This window comes from Aquarana catesbeiana, linkage group LG04 (assembly GCF_042186555.1).
Source record: "Aquarana catesbeiana isolate 2022-GZ linkage group LG04, ASM4218655v1, whole genome shotgun sequence".
In the NCBI taxonomy this organism is placed as follows: Eukaryota; Metazoa; Chordata; class Amphibia; order Anura; family Ranidae; genus Aquarana; species Aquarana catesbeiana.
In genome coordinates, this window is record NC_133327.1 from 243,343,486 (window position 1) to 243,350,274 (window position 6,789).

The window sequence follows — 6,789 nt, forward strand, 5'->3', positions numbered from 1 at the left end:
CCTAGTGCATGGTTCCATATGGACCATTGAGCAGATACGGTATACAGGCTCTTTATTGCCCTCCTATGGTTGCTGTTGCTATTTACCACTGGCTATTTACTGGCTTTTTCCTTGTTGGAACTGAAGCCTGAAATTGGATGTAAATGGAAACAGTTGATGGTTATCCACATCTACTGCTAAGACCTTGACGTCTATGCATGAATGAATTTGAACTACTGTTTTTGAGCTTGTGAAAGCCTCTCTACAAGTGAAACCCTTTTGTGTATTAACTGAAACCTTAATGTGTCCTGAAGAAGTTCTATACGAAACGCGTAGACACATCTGGGCTTGTATCATGTATATTTCTATATACATGATTTTTTATTACCTTTTGTCAGTGTCTTTGTACTGTATGCATTTATATTTAATAAAATTGATTATATTGTTATTTTGATTATGCTTTCTCAGGTTTGTTGTGCCTCTAAAGTCCGCCCAGGGTGTCCTTGGTGACCCCTTTTTTTTCTTTTTATGGGCTGCTAGGTAGTACAGACATGGATTAGGCAATGCTACGCCACCTCTCTCTTTTGCTTTTTGGAGCTGTTGTAGCTTGATTCTTGGTGGTTTAGTATGCCCTTTAAGAGCTATGGGCGGAAGTGGTGTTTTGATGTCGCTTCCGGCCTGCATTGTTATGAAGACGGGTGGGGGCCATCTTCTCCTCACTCATCTCCATGCCCAGCAAGGGTGAAGATCCGATCGCCTCCGCCACTGCTGACAGATCTGGTAAGCGGCGGAGGGCCGCTGATAAAAGTGATCTTGCGGCGAATCCGCCACAGAGACCACTTTTATCTGAAACTGAAGAAGAGGATACCGGAGTTTTGACAGCTAGCTGCTGCCATAACAACGACAATCCTCTTCAAACAGCCAACATATAAGGATGGTGGACGGCCCGGAAGTGGTTAACTGATCCTTGCGGCAGATAGGCTTCGGGTGGTTACAAATACTTGTGCCCTGTGCCTTGTATGAGGGCCAATGGAGGTGCCCATGGAAAAGGGGGACATGGGCACTGAGGTTTCGGGGATGGTGGCAGTTCCTCGTCCAAGTCAAAGATGAGTATTTCCAAATAAATTCCTTTTGAACAGTTTCGGAAGTGTGTACACATTCGGATAGCAAATAAGATGCAGAGACAAGTCCCTGTTATGATGCTGTCACCTGATTCAGAACTCTGGTAGATGTGCTCCCAACTGATGATTTCAAATTGTTGGCAATTAAAACATTCTATTTTTCTTACACTGGCATTAGGAGAATAAATGTAGACTTTGTACAAGGAAAGATAACACTTTTTTCAAATGTACAGTATTAGTAGGCTCTGGGGAACATTGCAGTTGTTTTATAACCCAGAGCAGTTAATTTAAAAGTGCATGCAATGGTTCTTTCAAATGAGAAGTAAAGACGACTGTGCCATTGCTAAGGGTCTTAAGGATTCTCTAAGGAAAAGAAAGTGTTACTGAGTTCTTCTGATAAAAACAAATTATTGAATTAATTTATGCAGTGCCAACACATTTTGCAGGGCTTTGCAGAGTACAAAGACTATTCACTTTATATTTCACTAGAAACATGTACATATTTTACATAAAAATATATACATTGATGTAAATTATAAGATGAAACAATCAGCGCCACAAGTAAAAAATATTGTGATGTTTAACCACTACAGCACCGGACCATTTGGCTGGCCAAAGACCAGAGCACTTTTTGCGATTTCGCACTGTGTCGCTTTAACTGACAACTGCACGGTCACGCGACATGGCTCCCAAACAAAATCGTCGTCCTTTTTTCCCCACAAATAGAGCTTTCTTTTGGTGGTATTTGATCACCTCTACGGTTTTTATTTTTTGCCCTATAAACAAAAATAGAGCGACAATTTTGAAAAAAATGCATCTTTTTTTAACTTTTTGCTATAATAAATATCCCCAAAAAATATCCAAAAAAAACAGTTTTTTTCCTTAGTTTAGGCCGATACGTATTCTTCTACATATTTTTGGTAAAAAAAACCTAGTAATGGCGGCGATCAGCGATTTTTATCATGAATGCGACATTATGGCGGACACGTTGGAAAATTATGACACATTTTTGGGACCATTGGCATTAATACAGCGATCAGTGCGAATAAAAATGCATTGATTACTGTAAAAAGGTCACTGGCAGTGAAGGGGTTAACACTAGGGGGCAGTGAAGGGGTTAATGTGTGTCCTAGGAAGGGTTCTAACTGAAGGGGGATGTGGACAGTGCAGGGAAACTAACAGATCCTCTGTTCATACTCTGTATGAACAGAGGATCTGTCAGTTCTCCCCTCAGAGAACCGGAAACTGAGTGTATACACGCACAGTTCCCGGTTCTCTGTGTGCCCCGAGCGATCGCGGGAGCCCGGCGGTGATCGAGACCACCGGGCACGCGCATCGGCGCAGGAGGCGCGCGTGTGCCTCCTAGTGGCCTTCAATGGTAACGACGTACCATGACAGCGATTCGCGCAGCAGAGCCATATTGCCGCAGTATAACTGTGGCGGCTGGTTGGCATGCGGTTAAATAAGATAATCTAATAATAAACGTGAACAGCTGCTAAACATTCCAAGTGGTACACCACACTAATTTCAAAATAGATAGTAAATAAATAAATGTAGCGCTATGTGTAAAAATATATATAAATATAAAGTGCAAATCTCTAAAATAAATAAATCCTACATATAAATGAATAGTCCATAAAATGAAAAAATTAAGAAATAAAACATGAAAAACTCTTCTTGTGATCAGTGTATCCACACAATTCCACCACAGTGATTGTTCGTCCTCAAAAGGAGTGCACATCACTACCAGTAAAAATGCGCGCTCAGCTCCCAGATGAGTCAAAACTCATATGCAGATCTCCCCACTAGCTCTTTGCTCTCACTTCCTCTTCCCAATCAATGGTGGCTAATCCAGATGGCTCTTTTCTTAATGGTAACTCAGGTCATTAACATCCAAAGAAACAAATCACCTCCCAGCTTGGCTCAAGATTCCATGAGTTCAGGACATGTAAATAATAAGTATAGAGACCATAGGGTTCTCCATATACAAATTTATTCAAAGCCCCCAAACAGACAAGTTGCACTTACAAGATAAAAACTTTTAAAATCACATATAAACATCCAGAATAGCACCGCCTTGTCCACATACACAGTGCCTGGCTGAACGTCACTATCAGCACTTCCCTTCTAGACGCGTATTGGGCCAATCACAGGCCTTCCTCAGTAGATCTACTGTGCATGTGGACACGGCAGTTATTTACATGTCCTGAACTCATGGAATCTTGAGCCAAGCTGGGAGGTGATTTGTTTCTTTGGATGTCAATGAGCTGAGTTAACGTTAAGAAAAGAGTCATCTGACTATTCATTTATATGTAGGATTTATTTATTTTAGAGATTTGCACTTTATATTTATATATATTTTTAAACATAGTGCTACATTTATTTATTTACTATATACATTGATGTGCCTCAAATATATTAGTAAAATATACAGTATCTCACAAAAGTGAGTACACCCCCCACATGTTTGTAAATATTTTATTATATCGTGGTTTATTCGACAACACTAAAGAGATGACACTTTTCAACAATGTAAAGTAGTGAGTGTACAGCTTGTATAACAGCGTAAATTTGCTGTCCCCTCAAAATAACTCGACACACAGCCACTAATGTCTAAACCGCTGGCAACAAAAGTGAGTACACCCCTAAGTGAACATGCCCAAATTGGGGCCGATTAGTCATTTTTCCTCCCCGATGTCATGTGACTCATTAGTCTTACAAGGTCTCCGGTGTGAATGGGGAGCAGGTGTGTTAAATTTGGTGTAATTGCTCTCACTCTCTCATACTGGTCACTGGAAGTTCAACAGGGGACATTATGGCAAAGTACTCTCTGAGGATCTGAAAAAAGAATTGTTGCTCTACACAAAGATGGCCTAGGCTATAAGAAGTTTGCCAAGAGCCTGAAATTGAGCTGCAGCATGGTGGCCAAGACCATACAGTGGTTTAACAGGACAGGTTCCACTCAGAACAGGCCTCACCATGGTCAACCAAACAAGTTGAGTGTGCATGCTCAGCATCATATCCAGAGGTTGTCTTTGGGAAATAGACATATGAGTGCTGCCAGCATTGCTGCAGAGGTTGAAGGGGTGGGGGGTCAGCCTGTCAGTGCTCAGACCATACGCCGCACACTGCATCAAATTGGTCTGCATGGCTGTCATCCCAGAAGGAAGCCTTTTCTAAAGATGATGCACAAGAAAGCCCGCAAACAGTTTGCTGAAGACAAGCAGACTAAGAACATGGGTTACTGGAACCATGTCTTGTGGTCTGATGAGACCAAGATTAACTTATTTGGTTCAGATGGTGTCAAGTGTGTGTGGTGGCAACCAGGTGAGGAGTACAAAGACAAGTGTGTCTTGCCTACAGTCAAGCATGGTGGTGGGACTGTCATGGTCTGGGGCTGCATGAGTGCTGCCGGCACTGGGGAGCTAAAGTTCAATGAAGGGAACCATGAATGCCAGCATGTACTGTGACATACTGAAGCAGAGCATGATCCCCTCCCTTCGGAGACTGGGGAGCAGGGCAGTATTCCAACAGAACGACCCTAAACACACCTCCAAGACAACCACTGCCTTGCTAAAAAAGCTGAGGGACTGGCCAAGCATGTCTCCAGACCTAAACCCTATTGAGCATTTGTGGGGCATCCTGAAACAGAAGGTGGAGGAGTGCAAGGTCTCTAACATCCACCAGCTCCGTGATGTCGTTATGGAGGAGTGGAAGAGGACTCCAGTGGCAACCTGTGAATCTCTGAACTCCATGCCCAAGACGGTTAAGGCAGTGCTGAAAAATAATGGTGGCTACAAAAAATATTGACACTTTGGGCCCAATTTGGACATTTTCACTTAGGAGTGTACTCACTCTTGTTGCCAGTGGTTTAATGGCTGTGTGTTGAGTTAGAGGGGACAGCAAATTTACACTGTTATTCAAGCTGTACACTCACTACTTTACATTATAGCAAAATGTAATTTGTTCAGTGTTGTCACATGAAAATATATAATAAAATATTCACAAAAATGTGAGGGGTGTACTTACTTTTGTGAGCTACTGTATATGGTATTTGGGAAAAAATATATTCTCATTTGCAACTATCTCAGCCTCTTGGCTAAGATCAAGTGTAGCATCTGTTCTTATCAGTTTAATATCTGATATGTCCCCTATCTGGGGGCCATATTTTAAATGGATTTTTAGAAGAGGGGGATGGAAGAAGAGCTTGCTCTGTCCACTCCACACATTGACCTGGTATTGCATTACTTCCCGAACCGGTGCACAAAAAAAGTAGTACAAGGACCTGTATCTGTGGGATTTGAACTTGTACTTATGTATTGAATGGCATTCAATTTGCTTCAAGCAGATTTTGCATTCCTATAGATTTGCGAGGGGATTAAAAACCTGCTTGAAGCAAGCAAATGCCTGCCAACACAGGCACTGAAAGATTTCTGTGGTTCCTAAAGAAGTGATTGAAACCTACAGGTTTAAAGAAGTATATCCAAAGCTATTTTGGCTATACTCCTGGGGTTCACAGGAGTGCAGTTGATTCTGCACTCCTGTGAGCAGCCATTTCAGCTAAAGCCTGCTGTTGGCTGATGTCACAGAGCTGGTCCAGGCTCTGAAAAGATCCCAATCAGTGAGCCACTGAGAGCCTGAGTCAGTCGCTCCCACCCTCTCCACAGCCAGTGACTCTCTGCTCAACTGAAGGCTGAGAACCAAGCAATCAGCAGTCTTTCATCGCTTGGTTCTCAGTCCTAGAGCCAGCAGGGGACAGATGCAGCATCATCCATCTAGGTATCTTTTTTTTTTTTTCCAAACCCATACTTTTTCTTTTAAGGATGGGAAGGTGCCCTCCTGTCTTGACTTAGTACATCCTCTCCCAAATGTTCAATTGAGTTTTGGGTGGGTTACAAGAAAGGCTGATGCATTAAAAATTATTTCAGTTATGGATCATCATGGCAAGTATATTTGCAACTATTATGTATTTATTCGTTTTTGTCTTGTAAGCAATTTTTTTTTCAATATAGCTCTTGAAAAATAAGCCACAATAATATAAAAATGACAATAAAATGAAAAGGATGCAGAAAGAATTGCATATTTAATTCCATATTTCATTTAAACATTGACAATATAGCAAACAGTTAGGTAGCAAGAACATAAACATAAACTTTGATCACAATTAAAAAATATTTTTTTTTCTTCCTGTTGTTCTCTTTTCTGCTTCTTCGCCCTCTTTTGGATATATTGTCAGCATATCTTTGTATCTTTATACCTGATCCAACTGCCACTCTCCCCCACAAGCAATGCCCCTGCTCTTTCTTCTAAATGTTTTTTCTTCCAGTGTGAAGAAACAGGGTGTTGCTGTCTTACCTCCTATTTCTGATGTATACTATTATGTTGCATTTACCTGTTGGTATATGCTTATTATTTAATTTATGTCTGGTTATAAATTGTGAAATCTTTGTCACATTTTATATGACTGATGTGCATTTCTGAATCTGACAATGTAATTTGGTTATACTGCTGCTTGCCTACTATGCACTTCAAGCTTGCAATATGACAATCTAAAGAGAGAATTGAAAAAATAAAATAAATCTTTTTTTACAATATCAATAATACACAATTCAGAGGGAGGAAAATCATTTTAAAGCACACAAGTCAAAAACTAATATAAATGTTTGCATTGGAACTCTTATATCAATCC

General features: G+C 40.9%; 1 non-coding gene across 1 annotated transcript; it reads left to right on the top strand.

Moving 5' to 3' along the window:
• The first annotated feature begins 5,178 nt into the window (after positions 1-5,178).
• LOC141141791 (U2 spliceosomal RNA) lies at positions 5,179-5,370 on the top strand. Its single transcript, XR_012244236.1, has one exon. It is a non-coding gene; the product is annotated as a U2 spliceosomal RNA (small nuclear RNA).
• The last annotated feature ends 1,419 nt before the right edge of the window (positions 5,371-6,789 follow it).